Source organism: Bison bison, unplaced genomic scaffold (assembly GCF_000754665.1).
Source record: "Bison bison bison isolate TAMUID 2011002044 unplaced genomic scaffold, Bison_UMD1.0 scf7180017864136, whole genome shotgun sequence".
In the NCBI taxonomy this organism is placed as follows: domain Eukaryota; kingdom Metazoa; phylum Chordata; class Mammalia; order Artiodactyla; family Bovidae; genus Bison; species Bison bison.
Window position 1 is genome coordinate 10,465,846 of NW_011494708.1, and position 19,798 is coordinate 10,485,643.

Sequence of the window (19,798 nt, forward strand, 5' to 3'; positions counted from 1 at the left end):
TGAAGAAGGGCGATGCCAAATAAAGTTCAAACTACGAACAGCTGCAATCATATCACATGCTAGCAAGGTAATGTTAAACATTTCCAAACCAGGCTTCAACAGTATGGGAACTGTGAACTTCCAGACATTCAAGTTGGATTTACAAAAGGCAGAAGAACCAGAGATCAAATTGCCAACATCTGTTGGATCATGGAAAAAGCAAAAGTATTCCAGTAAAACATCTATTTCTGCTTTATTGACTATGCCAAAACCTTTGACTAGTGTGGATCACAACAAACTGTGGAACGTTGTTAAAGAGATGTGAATACCAGACCACCTGTCCTGCCTCCTGAGAAATCTGTATGCAGGTCAAGAAGCAATGGTTAGAACTGGACATGGAACAGCGGACGGGTTCCAGATCAGGAAAAGCAGTACATCTAGGCTGTATATTGTCACCCTCCTTATTTAAGTTATATGCAGAATACATTATGCAAAATGCCAGGCTGGATGAAGCACAATCTGAAATCAATTGCCAGGAGAAGTATTAATAACCTCAGATATGCAGATGACACCCCCCTTATGGTATAAAGCAAATAAGAACTAAAAAGCCTCTTGATGAAAGTGAAAGAGGAGAGTGAAAAAGTTGGCTTAAAACTCAACATTCAGAAAATGAAGATCATGGCATCCCATCCCATCACTTCATGGCAAATGGGGAAACAATGGAAAGAGTGAGACTTTATTTTTGGGGGGCTCCAAAATTACTACAGATGGTGATGCAGCCATGTAATTAAAAACACTTGCTCCTTGGAAGAAAAGCTATGAGCAACCTACACAGCATAGTAAAAAGCAGAGACATTACTTTTCTGACTGAGTTATTTCTAGTCACAGGTATGGTTTTTGCAATAGTCATGTATGGATGTGAGAGTTGGACTATAAAGAAATTTGAGCACTGAAGAATTGATGCTTTTGAACTGTGGTGTTGGAGAAGACTCTTGAGAGTCCCTTGGACTGCAAGGAGATCCAACCAGTCAGTCCTAAAGGAAATCAGTCCTGAATATTTTCTGGAAGGACTGAAATTGAAGCTGAAGCTCCAATACTTTGGCCACCTGATGGGAAGAACTGACTCATTGGAAAAGACCCTGATGCTGGGAAAGACTGAAGGCAGGAGAAGAAGGGTATGACAGAGGATGAGATGATTGGACGGCATCATCAGCTTGATGGATGAGTGTGAGTAAGCTCTGAGAATTGGTGATGGACAGGGAAGCCTGGTGTGTTGTAAACCATGGGGACACAAAGAGCTGGACACAACTGAGTGACTGAACTGAACTGAGTCATGTTTTTAAGGATTACAGTAGTGAATAAAGTCAATAGAAAGGGAGTAGATTAAAAAAAAAAAAGACAACTCAACAGGTAAGTTAAATGCTACTAAAAATGAGATATGCTGGTGTTTGATCATATTTTTAGAAAATAATAGTCCAAAACACAGTAGCTTAAAAGTAAACTATATTATCATCTCTTATGATTCTGTTGTTTGACTGAGATCAGCTGGGTGCTTCTGATGCATACAGTAGCAGCTGGAAATGCAGTCATGGGAGGATTCAACAGGGTGGGAAGATTCAAAAGAGCTAACTCATAACTGTTTTGCCCTTGGTATAAACACCCAAAAGATTGAGATTAGTTGGCCTACTGAGGCTATTTGGCTTCCTTCTCTTTCCATGTAGTCTCAGTGTGTTCCACAAACCACTGTACATGATGATCTCTCCATAGGACTCTTCAGCAAGGAAAGCAGATTTCTTACATGGTAGCTCAAAAACAGAAACTGTCGAGTCTTCTTAAGATTTGCTGTTGTTGTTATTCAGTTGTGCCCAACTGTTTGTGACTCCATAGACTGAGTACACGAGGCTTCCCTGTCCTTTATTGTCTCCCAGAGTTTGCTCAAACTCATGTCCATTGTGTCAGTGATGCCATCCAATCATTTAATCCTCTGCTGCCCTCTTATCCTTCTGCTTTCAATCTTTCTCAGCAACAGGATCTTTTCCAATGTGGGTTCTTCATATAAGGTGGACAAAGGTTTGGATCTTCTTAAGATATAGCCCCCAAATTGGCACATGTTACCTCTGCCACATTTCACCTGCTAAAGTGAAACCCAGGGCCAGGCTAGATTCCATAAGACGGGACAACACAAAGGCATAAATATTGAAAAGTGTAGTTCATCAGAGATTATCTTTGGAGAGTAGCCACTGCAGTTTGGGTGAAGATACTTCAGAAGGAATGATCAGACACCACTCCACTATGGAGAGAACTTCTGACCTGAGAGTTGAGTGAGAGAAGGAGTCAGTTATATAGCAGTCTGAGAGAAGAGCACTCCAGCAATGCAATATGAAAACACAGAGATGAAAATTCTGAAATGTCTGAAGAACAGATGGAAGCTGGAAGATCAGTGTGGCTACTGTCAAAGTGAAGGAGGAGACAATGGCATCAGTGGAGTTTGCAGAGGGAGTAAGGACTAAAATCACAAAGGACTTTTCATGCCTTGTTAAAAGTTAGGACAAGTTCTCACAAAAATGGAAAGTTAATAAAAGATTTGATCTTGGTTTTATTTCTTAAGTAAAGAGGTGGTATGATTTGAATACTATTTTTTTAAAAGAGCAATCTACTTCTGGTAAAAAATGAAAAGTCTAACAAGAGAAAGAATGTAAACAGGGAAACAAGTTAGGAGGCAACTGCCAAAGTCCAGGCAAATGTATCAGTGATCTTGAAGGGGATTCATAAAGATAAGGAGAATTAGAGACTTCTGAAGAACATATTTGGAAGTAAAGCTAACAGTGCTTGCTGATAGACTGACATTAGAGAAGGGGATGAGGAAAAGATCAGGGCATATAACTGTGTTTTTGGCTGGGTGAATGATGTGTGCTACTAAATGATGTGGATAAAACCCTAGGGAACAGTATTTGACTTTTGGCACCCTAGTGTTTTCACCACTTTCTATGGATGGAGAGCATTCTACCTTGAAAGTCTTGTCCTTATTAGAAGCAGGCCATGCTCAGTACGTTCCAGGTAAGAGTGCAGAGAGACCAAGGGCTTTGGCTAATGTCCCTGCCCAAGTCAGTGGGGCCTTGGTGCTCCTGACTTGTGGGTCCCTCAGCATCCCCAGATGGTATCTGTGCTTCCTGTAGGACTTCCCCAGCATGCTTCTTTGGGGACACTAGGCAGATAAGCATGGGCAGCTGCAATGGCACAGAAGCATGGGCGGCTGTGATGGTGCACAAGTACGGCCGAGAGGAGCTACCCCACGTCCGAGGTCGGGGGCAGGGGCTGGAAGGACCTACCCTATGCCCGAGGCCAGGGGCGGCAGCTGAGAGGAGCAACCCCATGTCCAAGGAGCAGTGGCTGCATGCGCGTAGGAGGGCCTAGAGGAGCTACTTCACGTTCAAGGTTAGGAGGGGCAGCGGTGAGGAGATACCCCTCATCCAAGGTAAGGAGCAGCAGCTGTGCTTTGCTGGAGCAACCGTGAAGAGATACCCCACGCCCAAGGTAAGAGAAACCCAAGTAAGACGGTAGGTGTTGCAAGAGGGCATCAGAGGGCAGACACACTGAAATCATAATCACAGAAAACTAGTCAGTCTAATCACACTGGGACCACAGCATTGTCTAACTCAATGAAACTAAGCCATGCCCTGTGGGGCCACTCAAGATGGGTGGGTTATGGTGGAGAGGTCTGACAGAATGTGGTTCACTGGAGGAGGGAATGGCAAACCACTTCAGTATTCTTGCCTTGAGAACCCCATGAACAGTATGAAAAAGCAAAATGATAGGATTCTGAAAGGGGAACTCCCCAGGTCGGTAGGTGCCCAATATGCTACTGGAGATCAGTGGAGAAATAACTCCAGAAATAATGAAAGGATGGAGCCAAAACAAAAACAATACCTAGTTGTGGATGGGACTGGTGATAAAAACAAGGTTTGATGCTATAAAGAGCAATATTGCATAGGAACCTGGAATGTTAGGTCCATGAATCAAGGGAAATTGGAAGTGGTCAAACAGGAGATGGCAAGAGTGAACGTTGACATTCTAGGAATCAGTGAACTAAAATAGACTTGGATGGGTGAATTTAACTCAGATGACCATTATATCTACTACTGCGGGCAGGAATCCCTCAGAAGAAATGGAGTGGCCATCATGGTCAACAAAAGAGTCCAAAATGCAGTACTTGGATGCAATCTCAAAAATGACAGAATGATCTCTGTTCATTTCCAAGGCAAACCATTCAATATCAAGGTAATCCAAGTCTATGCCCCAACCAGTAACACTGAAGAAGGTGCAGTTGAATGGTTCCATGAAGACCTACAAGACCTTTTAGAACTAACACCCAAAAAAGATGTCCTTTTCATTATAGGGAACTGGAATGCAAAAGTAGGAAGTCAAGAAACACCTGGAGTAACAGGCAAATTTGGCCTTGGGATATGGAATGAAGCAGGGCAAAGACTAATAGAGTTTTGCCAAGAGAAGGCAGCAAACACCCTCTTCCAACAACACATGTCTATACACGGACATCACCAGATGGTCAACACTGAAATCAGATTGATTATATTCTTTGCAGCCAAAGATGGAGAAGCTCTATACAGTCAGCAAAAACAAGACTGGGAGCTGACTGTAGCTCAGATCATGAACTCCTTACCAAATTCAGACTTAAATTGAAGAATGTAGGGAAAACCACTAGACCATTCAGGTATGACCTAAATCAAATCCCTTATGATTATACAGTGGAAGTGAGAAATAGATTTAAAGGACTAGATCTAATAGACAGAATGCCTGATGAACTATGGATGGAAGTTCCTGACATTCTACAGGAGAAGGGTCAAGACCATCCCCATGGAAAAGAAATGCAAAAAAGCAAAATGGCTGTCTGGGGAGGCCTTACAAATAGCTGCCAAAAGAAGAGAAGTGAAAAGCAAAAGAGAAAAGGAAAGATATAAGCATCTGAATGCAGAGTTCCAAAGAGTAGCAAGAAGAGATAAGAAAGCCTTCCTCAGCGATCAATGCAAAGAAATAGAGGGAAACAACAGAATGGGGAAGATGAGAGATCTCTTCAAGAAAATTAGAGATACCAAGGGAATATTTCATGCAAAGATGGGCTCAATAAAGGACAGAAATGGTATGGACCTAACAGAAGCAGAAGATATTAAGAAGAGGTAGCAAGAATACACAGAAGAACTGTACAAAAAACATCTTCACGACCAAGATAATCACGATGGTGTGATCACCCACCTAGAGCCAGACGTCCTGGAATGTGAAGTTAAGTGGGCCTTAGAAAGCATCACTACGAACAAAGCTAGTGGAGGTGATGGAATTCCAGTTGAGGTATTTCAAATCCTGAAAGATGATGCTGTGAAAGTGCTGCACTCAATATGCCAGCAAATTTAGAAAACTCAGCAGTGGTCCCAGGACTGGAAAAGATCAGTTTTCATTCCAATCCCAAAGAAAGGTAATGCCAAAGAATGCTCAAATTACTGCACAATTGCACTCATCTCACATGCTAGTAAAGTAATGCTCAGAAATCTCCAAGCCAGGCTTCAGCAATATGTGAACTGTGAACTTCCAGACATTCAAGCTGGTTTTAGAAAAGGCAGAGGAACCAGAGACCAAATTGCCAACATCCGCTGGATCATGGAAAAAGCAAGAGAGTTCCAGAAAAACATCTATTTCTGCTTTATTGACTATGCCAAAGCCTTTGACTGTGTGGATCACAATAAACTGTGGAAAATTCTGAAAGAGATGGGAATACCAGACCGCTTGACCTGCCTTTTGAGAAACCTATATGCAGGTCAGGATGCAACAGTTAGAACTGGATATGGAACAACAAACTGGTTCCAAATAGGGAAAGGAGTACATCAAGGCTGTATATTGTCACCCTGCTTATTTAACTTATATGCAGAGTACATCATGAGAAATGCTGGGCTGGAAGAAGCACAAGCTGGAATCAAGATTGCTGGGAGAAATATCAGTAACCTCAGATATGCAGATGACACCACCCTTATCACAGAAAGTGATGAGGAACTAAAAAGCCTCCTAATGAAAGTGAAAAAGGAGAGTGAAAAAGTTGGCTTAAAGCTCAACATTCAGATAACGAAGATCGTGGCATCTGGTCCCATCACTTCATGGGAAATAGATGGGGAAACAGTGGAAACATTGTCAGACTTTATTTTTTTGGGGCTCCAAAATCACTGCAGATGGTGGGTGCAGCCATGAAATTAAAAGACGCTTACTCCTTGGAAGAAAAGTTCTGACCAACCTAGACAGCATATTGAAAAGCAGAGACATTACTTTGCCAACCAAGGTTCATCTAATCATGGTTATGGTTTTTCCAGTGGTCATGTATAGATGTGAAAGTTGGACTGTGAAGAAACCTGAGCGCCAAGAATTGATGCTTTTGACTATGGTGTTCAAGTAGACTCCTGAGAGTCCCTTGGACTTCAAGGAGATCCAACCAGTCCATTGTAAAGGAGATCAGCCCTGGGTGTTCTTTGGAAGGAATGATGCTAAAGCTGAAACTCCAGTTTTGGCCACCTCATGTGAAGAGTTGACTCATTAGAAATGACTCTGATGCTGGGAGGGATTGGATGCTGGAGGAAAAGGGGACAACAGAGGATGAGATGGCTCGATGGCATCACCGACTCAATCGAGGTCAGTTTGAGTGAACTCTGGGAGTTGGTGATGGACAGGGAGGCCTGGCGTGCTGCGATTCACACAAAGAGTCAGACACAACTGAGCTACTGAACTGAACTGAACTGATGCCCAATATTTACATTCCTGATCCCTGTCATAGTACAGGCACATATCCTGCTCTGGCTTAAATAATTTACGTATATCTTTGATTTATAGCTAGTGATTTGAAGAAGCTATGCAGCATCCATCTTAGTATGTTCAAAGCATCAGCAGTCATATCAAGTTGCTGCTGCTGCTTCTGCTAGGTCACTTCAGTCGTGTCCCACTCTGTGTAACCCCATGGACAGCAGCCCACCAGGCTTCCCCGTCCCTGGGATTCTCCAGGAAAGAACACTGGAATGGGTTGCCATTTCCTTCTCCAATGCATGAAAGTGAAAAGTGAAAGAGAAGTTGCTCAGTCGTGTCCGACTCTTCGCGACCCCATGGACTGCAGCCTACCAGGCTCCTCCATCCATGGGATTTTCCAGGCGAGAGTACTGGAGTGGGGTGCCGTCACCTTGGGGATGCAATTACTGTAGCAGAAATATGCAGTGTTTGATACCAGGATAATTGACTTTGTATTGATGTAGGCTGTCCCTAGCAGTGATAATGCAGATGTTTTCAATAGACCATTCTGTGGCATGATTCTGGACACTTTAACTGCTTAAGCACTGAGACATATGCTTTAAACTTTCCATTAAGGGATGAGAGGCATTATGTTAAAACACACTCATACAAATGGTGGAAAATGAATCCCTTGAACATATCCAGCTCGTCAGTAAAGTTTCTGAGAGATCAGTAATCTTGGTACTTGTGTAGTCACTAAGTCGTGTTCAACTATTTGCAGCCCCATGTACTATAGTCGGTCAGGCTCCTCTGTCCATGGAATTTTCCAGGAAAGAATACTGGAGGGAGTTGCCATTTTCTCCTCTAGATGATCTTCCCAGCCCAGAGATGGAACCCATATCTCCTGCTTCTCCTGCATTGGCAGGCAGATTCTTTACCACTGAGCCACCCGGGAAGCCCTCAGTGATCTTGGTACAAAATTATAACATAAACTAAAAGGACAGCTTGCCACATTCTGTTCTATCTATCACTAAGAAAGAGGCACAGTGCTTCTCTGGTTTTAAAAAGGCTCCTTCTTTCATAGAGCATATTGTTTCAACCTATTTTTCAGTTGAGCAAAAGCCTTTGAATTTTGAGAGGAACAGAGAGTGAAAGGAAGGCTTATACATACTGTAGTCCAAGTAGCTTTACCACTTAGCCTTCACAACCCAGACACTAAACTCATCTGCAGCAATTGAAGGCTTGTGGAGACTGTGGAAAGTCCTGTAGGTAGTACACGATAATTCTCTAAGATTTTTCTCTTCTTTCAATTCTAACTAGTGGAGTCATGAAGATGATGAAACCTGGCTATCAACAGCATGCACACATATGACATGTGATGTCCATCCTATACTTAATGCTATCTAGTCCACAAACCCATAAAGTTTGAGGCCCTTTACTCACTAGGTGGAAGTTTTTATATGAGGTGATCTCAAGCAGTTACTGAAAACAGAGCCCAATAGCTGGAGCAGACAGCTCATAATCACTATTGCCTACTTCTCCCATTCACCAACTTTCTTATATCTTATAGCTTCACACAGAAGTCTCTGTCACTATATGAGATGACAAAAGTCTTAAGTTACTATTCTATAATACTTTTCTGCTTGAGGAAACAACTCTATGTACAATATTATAACCCAAGTGGAAAAAATAAATGCCTCCAATGTGCAGAACTTCTGGAAATATACCAAGATGTACCCTCTGCTTGGAAAGCTGATGGCCTGAGGTAGGGAGATACATAGATACTTGGACAATGGCTAACATATGGCTTAAGATGCAGAGATATGAAAAGAGTAGCTTATGAGGAAATTACTAATAGAGACATTAGGGGGAGAGCTACACAACATGACACTGCATGCTCGCTCAGTTGTGTCCGACTTTTTGCGACTCCATAAACTGTAGTGCTCTAGGCTCCTGTCCAGACAAGAATTCTAGCATGGATTCCCATTTCCTACTACAGGGCATCTTCCCAACCCAGGGACTGAACTGACATCTCCCATGTCTCCTGCATTGGCAGGAGGATTCTTTACCATTGAGCCACCTGGGAAGCCCATACAACCTAATATTACTCAATCATGAAAGAGAATGAAATTTTGCCATTTCTGACATTATGGATTAACCTAGAAGGTACTATGCTTAGTGAAATGAGTCAGATAGAGAAAGACAAATACTGGATGATTTCACTTATATGTGGAATATAAAATTAAATGAACAAATATAACTAAATAAATAGAATCATAGGTACAGAGAACAAACAGGTAGTTGACAGAGAAGAATGGGGTGGGAGGAAAGAGAAAAAAGGTAACAGAGATTGAGGGATTTCCATTACAGAATAAATGAGTCATAGGTATGAAATTTACAATGTGGGGAATATAGTCAATAATTATTTAATATCTTTATATGGTGAAGATGGTAACTAGACTTATACACTTGAAATATATAGAAATATAGAATCACTATATTGTTTGTGTACCAGGAACTAACATAGTGTTTTAAGAAAAATATATTTCAAAAACACACAAACAAACTAACAAACAAATAAACTGATCAAAAAGATATTAGATCTGTGGTTACAAGAGGTGGGGATTGTGAGGAGGGGGAACTGGATGAGGTGGTTAAAAGACATAAGTTTCCAGTTATACATAATTAACACTGCTGAAAGTAACACAGGAAAGCTGTCAATAGAGTAAGTCCTAAGAGTTCTCACCACAAGGAAAAAATATTTATTTTGTGTTTCTTTAATTTTGTGTCTGAATGAGGTGATGGATGTTCACTATATTTATTGTGTTAATCATATCAGGATGTATATAAGCCAAATCATTATGTTTCACAACTTATACAGTGCTATATGTTAACTATGATCTCAACACAACTGGAAGGAAAAGAAAAAGAAATAATGTTCTTGAGCCAAACAAATTGGGTTCAAATCCCGGTTCCACCTCTTAATTATTTTGTATTGTTGTCAAATTTCATCTGCCTCAATGCTTCTATTTCTAAAATGGGGATACGAATTATAACAAATTAGGAGAGTGAAAAAGCTGGCTTAAAGCTCAACATTCAGAAAACTAAGATCATGGCATCTGGTCCCATCACTTCATGGGAAATAGATGCGGAAACAGTGGCTGACTTTATTTTTGAGGGCTCCAAAATCACTGCAGATGGTGACCGCAGCCATGAAATTAAAAGACGCTTACTCCTTGTAAGGAAAGTTATGACCAACCTAGATAGCATATTGAAAAGCAGATACATTACTTTGTCAACAAAGGCCTGTCTAGTCAAGGCAATGGCTTTTCCAGGGGTCATGTATAGATGTGAGAATTGGACTATAAAGAAAGCTGAATGCTGAAGAATTGATGCTTTTGAACTGTGGTGTTGGAGAAGACTCTTCAGAGTCCCTTGGACTGCATAGAAACCCAACAAGTCTATCCTAAAGGAGATCAGTCCTGAGTGTCCATTGAAGGTCTGATGTTGAAGCTGAAACCCAAATACTTTGGCCACCTGATGCAAAGAGCTGACTAATTTGAAAAGACCCTGATGTCAAGAAAGTTTGAGGGCAGGAGGAGAAGGGGATGACAGAGGATGAGATGGTTGGATGGCATCACCGACTCAATGGACATGGGTTTGGGTGGACTACGGGAGTTGGTGATGGGCAGGGAGGCCTGGCGTGCTGTGGTTCATGGGGTCCCAAAGAGTCTGACACGACTGAGCGACTGAACTGAACTGAATGGGAGTGTTAATAAGATTAAATATTAAAATACCTGTAACCTTCTTAAGAAATGTCTAGTTTATAATAAGCAATCTTATTCTCTAATTACAGTAATAATTCATTTAAAAATGCATTAAAGTGTCTCTAAGAGAAGAAAAGAATATAACATTTTATCTGATGTGCTGAAAAGTCAACTATTCCTGCTAAAACATTTTTACTAGCATAATTTTAATCCCTTAATTTAACTAAGAAAAGAAGATAGGCATTGACTCTCACTTCACTGTAAGCAGAGCTGTCTCAGCAGTAGCTAGGGTTAACTCTCTTACTCTTTCTAGTGCCAATAAAAAAGACAAACAGAAAAATCCCATCTGTCCATGTGACAAGTCCAAAATCAGACACCTGCGTGGCAAATATGCATAGCAATGAGTATCACAGATGCTCTATATTTAGTGCAAACCATATGCTCAATGATTTACTTAAATTGAATTGGGAGGATGAGCCACTATAGAAAAAGTCCACAGAGCAATTAAGGAACAACATGTTTTGCTGCTCTCATCTCATCTTTCCTCCTTTAGTCCCAGATGTTACGAGCACTACAGAGACATTAGTCAGTTTGTTAATTTATTGTCAGATTGTTAAGGGTTTATGAAGATTTTGACCCATTTTGCTACATTCGTTTTGGCAGCAAGATTAATTTAATTATAACTGTCTTGGGGACAAAGGAACACAGTAGGATATCATATGTTATATCTGAATGGTAGTGCTTTCACCAGACACTCCAGCATTTGTGCATTCCCAATCTTCAAGTGTGTGATTTGTCTAGAGAACAGAAGAAATAAAGGAAGCTGGCAGCTCTGTACATTTTCTAAATGACATTACCTGGTTTCTCAACCCTTATCGCTCTAAAGGAAAGTCCATAAACTCCCTAGACTTCCAATAGCTCTAGGATTTTATCCAAAGCCTTTTAATATGTATTTTATTCCTGTGTTTTAAAAGTTGTCACAATATTTAGAGAAGTTTAAAATAATTGATAATGTTTTAGCCTAGGTCATTACTAGAATTCTTCAAACAAAATGTGATTAACATTTTCAAACTGATTTAAAGGAAAAGTCATGGTGTAGGTTTTGCCCTAATTTAGTCCAATGCAAAACAGATGTTAATCCAATGATGTTGTTTAGACATGGACTCCCTGAGTTGAGGTTTCCTCATCTAATAACGGGGTTACTCGACAATGTCCACACTAGTGGACTGTTATTGTACAGATTAAACAGAATAATATATATAGAAGTGTTTTAAATATGTTTATGGGCAATACTATCTTGAGATTAGTATTTTTCCTTTTTCTTCATGTCATTTCTCCAGCTAGATCTAATTTCTACAAGGATAGTATTAGTCTATGGATACTAATATGTTACTAATACAGATACTTCTAATACAGAGACCTAGTAAGCTCTTATTAAATACATCTTGAATTAAAGTGAGTTCTGCTTACTTAAGTATGTTATGTAAATAAAAGCTGCCAGGTACAAAATACAAAACTCAAATAAAACAATGATCAAATAATTCAAATAAAAATAATCAAAGAATTTGGAGGAAAAATACATAAATCTGCTTACACCAGTGATTCTCAAATTGTCTTCTCCAGACCAGCAGCAGCAGAATCACCTGGGAACTTGTTAGAAATCCTGCAAATCCACAACTCCAGCTCTGACCTAGTGACTCAGAAACTCCAGGGGTAGCGGAAAACAATCTGTTTTAACAAGCCCTCCAGTTGATTCTGTTGTTTGCTGAAGTGTGAGATATGCAATAATGATATGTAGAAAACACTTGTTTCTGTTATTGTATAGAATCTCCTCCAGGAGTCTGGGGGCTGCCATCATTCCATAACAGCAACTTAATTACTAGGAGAAGGCAATGGCACCCCACTCCAGTACTTTTGCCTAGAAAATTCCATGGAAGGAGGAGCCTGGTAGGCTGCAGTCCATGGGGTCGCTAGAGTCAGACATGACTAGGCGACTTCGCTTTCACTTTTCGCTTTCATGCATTGGAGAAGGAGGTGGCAGCCTGCTCCAGTGTTCTTGCCTGGAGAATCCCAGGGACTGGGGAGCCTGGTGGGCTGCCGTCTATGGGGTCGCATAGAGTCGGACACGACTGAAGCTACTTGGCAGCAACAGCAGCAGTGTACTCTTGCCTGGAAAATCCCATGGGTGGAGGAGCCTGGTAGGCTGCAGTCCATGGGGTCGCTAGGAGTTGGACACGACCGAGTGACTTCACTTTCACTTTTCACTTTCATACTTTGGAGAAGGAAATGGCAGCCCACTCCAGTATTCTTGCCTGGAGAATCCCAGGGACAGGGGAGCCTGGTGGGCTGTTGTCTATGGGGTCGCACAGAGTCGGACACGACTGAGGCGACTTAGCAGCAGCAGCAGCAGTGAAGGAATTACATTAAAATCCATTTGGGAAAAAAAAAAAAAAAGAAAGAGAGAGAATCTTAATCCTGTAGTGTAGGGAGCACTGAAAACTTTCTGCCACAATAGAAATACTCTGTATCTTTGCCATCCAACTGAAATGTGCCTAATGTGACGAAGAAACTGAACTTTTCAATGTCATTCTATTTTAATAATTTCAATCAAAAAAGCTGCATATGGCTAATGGTTACCATATTGACACAAATATAGGGTATTTTTCTCTAATGGAGGTTGTTAAAAACTGTACAAAGATTTTCAATATTAAAAATCATGGGATACAGGGAGGGAGGTGGGAGGAGGGTTCAGGATGGGGAACAAGTGTACACCCGTGGTGGATTCATGTTGATGTATGGCAAAACCAATACAATATTGTAAAATAAAAAAATTAAAAATAAAATAAAATGGGGTTTAGAAAATGGCATAATGTACGAGAGAGGTCAAACTGTAGAGAAATTATCATTTGAGTTGGGACCTGGAGAATAAGACAGAACTTCAAAAGATAGAAATGGGAGAGATATTAGACAGAGGCTATAACATACTAGAGAAATGCAGTGGAACACAAGTTCCAGAAGTTGCCCAAATTGATTTGTGTACAAAACATATGTTGTGAAGTTAAGGAAAATAAGGATGGAAAATTTACTGCATCCAGGATATGAAAGGCTAAAAAGTTTGAGTTTTATTTTCTATTCTTTAAAAATTCATAACTATTTCAGGTAAAGTAATGATGGAATTGGGAAGATGGTTAACTGCACAGGATGCACCAAACAGAGGAACAAAATAAGAAACAAGGCAGGGAAATGTAATTTGAGGATATAAGTGTTCTCATGTAGTCATGTTTCAGTTCAATTGACTATCAGAATACCTATTATAAATCCAGCATTTGCTTATATACTAATTAGCAATGTTTATAAAAGTGTTGCCTACCTCAGCCAATTTCCAGAAATCCCATTTTATTCTCTAAGTTTGAATCTTCAAGTGTGGAGTCCAGGAATCTACAGAATAATCAGCAAATTTATTCATGATTGTTTAGAGCACATTTTAGAACTAATGGGTATGTGATAAATAGTAAAAACTTGACTTAGATGGATCAAGTATACAGTTAAGTAAATATAAATACTTAATGATTTGTCTGCTATATTTGCCAACTGATGACTTGGTTGCAGCAGAAGATATTAAGAAGAGGTGTCAAGAATACACAGAAGAACTATACAAAAAAGATCTTCACGACCCAGATAATCGTGATGGTGTGATCACTCACCTAGAACCAGACACCCTGGAATGTGAAGTCAAGTGGGCCTTAGGAAGCATAACTATGAACAAAGCTAGTGGAGGTGATAGAATTCCAGTTGAGCTATTTCAAATCCTAAAAGATGATGCTGTGAAAGTGCTGCATTTAATATGCCAGCAAATTTGGAAAACTCAGCAGTGGCCACAAGACTGGAAAAAGGTCAGTTTTCATTCCAATCTCAAAGAAAGGCAATGCCAAAGAATTCTCAAACTACCACACATTTGCACTTATTTCACACACTAGCAGTAATGCTCAAAATTCACCAAGCCAGGCTTCAACAATATGTGAACTGTGAACTTCCAGATGTTCAAGCTGGATTTAGAAAAGGCAGAGGAACCAGAGATCAAATTGCCAACATCAGCTGGATCACTGAAAGAGCAAGTGAGTTAAAAAAAAAATCTACTTCTGCTTTATTGACTATGCCAAACAGAGAAGGCAATAGCAACCCACTCCAGTACTCTTGCCTGGAGAATCCCATGGATGGAGGAGCCTGGTGGGCTACATTCCATGGGATCGCCAAGAGTTGGACACAACTGAGCGACTTCACTTTCACTTTTCACTTTTATGCACTGGAGAAGGAAATGGCAACCCACTCCAGTACCCTTGCCTGGAGAATCCCAGGGACTGAGGAGCCTAGTGGGCTGCCATCTGTGGGGTCGCACACAGTCAGACACGACTGACAGGACTTAGCAGCAGCAGCAGCAGGAAAGCCTTTGACTTGTAAAGAGATGGGAATACCAGACCACCTCGCTTGCCTCCTGAGAAATCTATATGCATGTCAAAGAGAATTGGTTAGAAATGGACATGGAACAACAGACAGGATCCAAATTGGGAAATGAGTATGTCAAGGCTGTATATTGTCACCCTGCTTATTTAACTTATATTCAGAGTACATACATCATGAGAAACACTGGGCTGGAAGAAGCACAAGCTGGAATCAAGATTGTTGGGGGCATATCAATAACCTAAGATAGGCAGATGACACCACATTTATGGCAGAAAGCAAAGAAGAACTTAAAGAGCCTCTTGATGAAAGAGGAGAGTGAAAAATCTGGCTTAAAATTCAACATTCAGAAAACTAAGATCATGGCATCTGGTCCCATCACTTCATGGCAAATATATGGGGAAATGATGGAAACAGTGACAGACTATTTTGGAGAGCAACAAAATCACTGCAAATGGTGACTACAGCCAAATTAAAAGACACTGGCTCCTTGGAAGAAAAGTTATGACCAAGGTAGACAGCATATTAAAAAGCAGAAACATTTCTTTGCCAACAAAGGTCCACCTAGTCAAAGTTATGGTTTTTCCAGTAGTCATTTATGGATGTGAGAATTGGACTATGAAGAAAGATGAGCACCAAAGAATTGATGGTTTTTAACTGTGCTGTTAGAGAAGACTCTTGACAGTCCCTTGGACAGCAAGGAGATCCAACCAGTCCATCCTGAAGATAATCAGTCCTGAACATTTATTGGAAGGACTGATGCTGAAGCTGAAACTCCAATACTTTGGCCACCTGATGTGAAGAGCTGACTCATTTGAAAAGACCCTGATGCTGGAAAAGATTGAAGGCAGGAGGAGAAGAGGACAACAGAGGATGGGATGGTTGGATGGCATCACAGACTCAGGGACGTGAGTTTGAGTAAACTCCTTGAGTTGGTAATGGACAGCCTGGAATGCTGCAGTTCATGGGGTCGCAGAGAGTTGGACTTGACTGAGCGACTGAATTGAACTGAACTGACTTGGACTGATTTAAGTTACACTGATTTTTACTTTCTGTTTCTCTGCCATACCATTTTCATAAGATTAATGAGTTCTAAGAACCCGCTGTGTGAGCTTTTAAACCCATGGGGTCACACAAAGTGACATGTCAGATTAAGTCAACAATCTCTGCAGTTTAGCCTAACATCAATTTCACGCGAAGTAATCAGATACTTTAGGAAAGGGAATTTCATGTTAAACTGTTTAAATGCTTGTGTCAGTGTAGTATATTACTACTTGGTAAGATATATCCCAAATGTGTCTTTCCAGTAAGTTCACATTCCCCATTTTGCAGCATTAGGAGTTATTGTCCTATACTCCTCTTGTAGTTGGGATCATCCTTCTTATTAGGAGAGGAGACTAGATGGAATATTTTCAATACTCTATTCATTGAGAGAAGAAGCCTAAAACAGCAACATGAATGCATGTCCAGGCTATTCTGATTGTACATTAGTTAAGAATATGTAATAAAAAGAAACATTTCCTTGTGTTCCTTATAGAAAGGTATTTCTTGCATAACTCGCACCCTATTATCTAGTAATGGATTTCTAACAAAGAGAAATATTTTCTTGTATTTATATCCCTAGCGGCCTATTTAGACTCCAATTATTAGGAGTATGCAGTTCAACTCAGTAAGGAAAAAGGAATGGGGAAAGAATTTCCAAATAGATGCTAATGGAGACAATGTCCTTTGTCCTATTGGCCTTTATTTTGACTGCAGTTATAGACCGGATGCCAAAATCAGAATGCTGTTGTACTAAGCCTGGAGTGGTAGTGACTTCAGTGTTATGTTAGTGACAGCAGTAATCAAAATGAAAGGAGTCACTTCTTGCTTCTCAGCCACACTGCAATGACCTGGGCTGTTCACAGTCTTCACTGAGAAGGTAAGTGATTCAATTGTGAAACATGGACATTTTCCCGACTTCATTTTACCAGGGATGAATTCTATTTCCTGCATGTTAAAGGAACTTCTGCTCATATACTGCTTTTGATATAGGAAATGAGAGTAATAGACATACTTTATAAAAATGAATATACATTCCCACTTGGTTTACAAAATGCTGCTTCTCCTACCTACTGCAATTGATTAAGAGTAAAATATCAGCCTTCACTGGGAACCTCTAAGCACTGTAAATTTTTTTGGTCCCATGGTGTGTTAAAGATATTTCTCCCTATAATTTAATTTTATTCACTAACTGTTTGCATATTGCTTATACATCATGAAGACTGGAAAATTGGGAATCTGCAGCCAGAAAATAATATAACAAGCATTCACATTCCTTCTGTTAAATATTTATAAAACTTTAAAAACTGCTAGGAGCTTCTTCCATTTTTAATTACAATCATGAAAATGAAAACTGTTCAGTTTTTCTCTGAAGAGCTACTTTATTATATACTGAGATAGTTTATTTTTTTAATAATGCTAGTCAATTGTTATCATTTCTTAATACAACTCTAACGGTTACTCTGTGCAATTTTATAGCTCAACTATAATGTTCAGTGCAAAGTAATTCATATTATAATAACAATGGAATTTTGCAAAAAGGTTCATATAAACCTAGTAAATAGTAAAACAGCAAGTTGACTATGTTCTAATGGACTTTTAAATGTGATTAACAGTGTTCTTTCCTAAGATTTTTTTTTCTTTATGGTTGAAATTACTTAACTCCATGAAATAGAAAAATGCTTTCCTTCCTCCCTCTTTCCACTGCACTATGCTTTACATACAGTCATTTTACAATAGTGATGTTTGCACATTCAGCCACCTTCCCATCCACTCACTTCTTAAAAGTTGGGACAAACTTTATGCCTTAAAATGAAGCTGATGTTGCATAGTAACAGTGACCTGTTCATTTAAAGCTGTATGCCCATGACTATTTCATAAGAGCAGTAGGATAAATTCAGTTTTGACTGTAAATAAAATATAATAAGTAAATCAAACATATGAAATGAGTTATGTACATCTAATCTTATATAGCAATCAGGCATACCTCATTAAAAATAATTTTAATTATCATAACTGAAACTGCATTTACAAATAAAGTTATATATATATATATATATATGTTTATATACTTAGTTTCCTACAATACATGATTAGCAATGAAATATGCAAAATTAAATTTAGAAACCACAAAATCTTGGGTCAATTTAGCATGGGTAGCTGTTTTCTAGGTCTCTACTTTCGAGATCCCCAACACTCCTTTTCCCAAAATCATTGATCCACTGTGTTTTCTGACTTCATGTAACTCACTTCTAAGTTCCTAAAATCTGGTGTATGCGAGTTCTGGGGGGCTAAATCCAATAGGAATTCTATAACTCAAGCCTGTCCAGTACTGATGAAACAATCTTGAGAATGCAGCAATAAGGTATGGTACATCTGGTAAACCTTAGGTAAGAATTCAAGGAAGACTAGCTACCAGGCCATTTTGTGTCAGCAAGGGATGATAATGTTGGATCTCAGGCCTTACACTTTATTAAGCAAGGCAGGAAAATGAGCTGTGGTTTCTGGAAAGATTTAAAAAAATCAGACAAGTCTCATAAAATAACAAAAGGACAGGAGTATAGTTTAAAGGCTGATATATGAAAAGGCAGAAAATGTAGCCAGCACTGAGGAGAAAATTGTGTTTTGAAGTTCTCAGGGAAAAGTGATAAAATGGGATTGAGGCAAACATGGAATTTTTAGTCTCTTCCTGGACATATCTCTATGCTAGATGCTTTATAAAAGTTTACTAATGCTTCCAGCTTTTATGTGTCAATGGTTAATCACTACACATATTTATAAAATATCTAGGAGTAACCATGTAATGAACAGCATTATTAGTAGTTAGAATTGTAAAGCTAACACTTTTGATCCCTTAAGAAAACTGAAATTATTTTTTAAAGAAATATATATTAATTAAAAGACCCAACTATCCATTAAAGATACATTTCTTCTAAGGAATCACTAAGTTACTTATTGAAACAAATGGGGACTTGAGAGCATAGAAATGCTACACGTGTGCTTTAGAAATTTAGATTCCTATCCACCACCAATTTGTTTCTCTAGGAAAAAAGTTACATGAATTAACCAATCATACTTATCTGGTGTTGCTCTGTTACCACTTTCATCTGAATATAGTTCAGATATAACTTCTTAAAAAAACACACACAGAGAGAGAAACAGAATATGTCCTTTCTTTTTCAATATATATATATGGATCCTCCACTTGAGTATTGAAATTGCATTTCATATCTGGTTTGGAACTCAGTTCTTGAAAGCTAAACATAATCATCCTTAATCCTTCTAGCTGCTTACTTATTACTTTGAAGAGAGCAGAGAAAGGTGCCTATTGAGTTTGCTCTTCAATCTCTGCTTCTTTAAAGAGTGCAGGTGAATAATCTATATTTCAAAGAAAGATGACCTTTACTTGATTTAATGGAATCTCTCTTTCAATATCTGAAATGAGAAAGTGATTAAAGCTTTGGTTGATAGGCAAGATGTATTTTAGGAATAGATAAGCATAAAGGTCAGACAGTGTCAGAAAGGATTTTGACTTCCTTTAATATTTAAGTACTTCATATGAATCACAGTTTATGCATTAATAGTATATTTTTAAGTTTGATTAAAACTGCTGCATTTTTGTATAATTCAAAGTTGGTTTCTGACATAAAGATATTGAGTATAGCAGGTATATTTTTGTTGAGATTTTCATGGATACTGGATCTGTACTCATAAGACCATATGAGAAGTTAATGGTCATATAACACTGGTTTGGAGATTTTTAAATTGTTTGATATATTCCT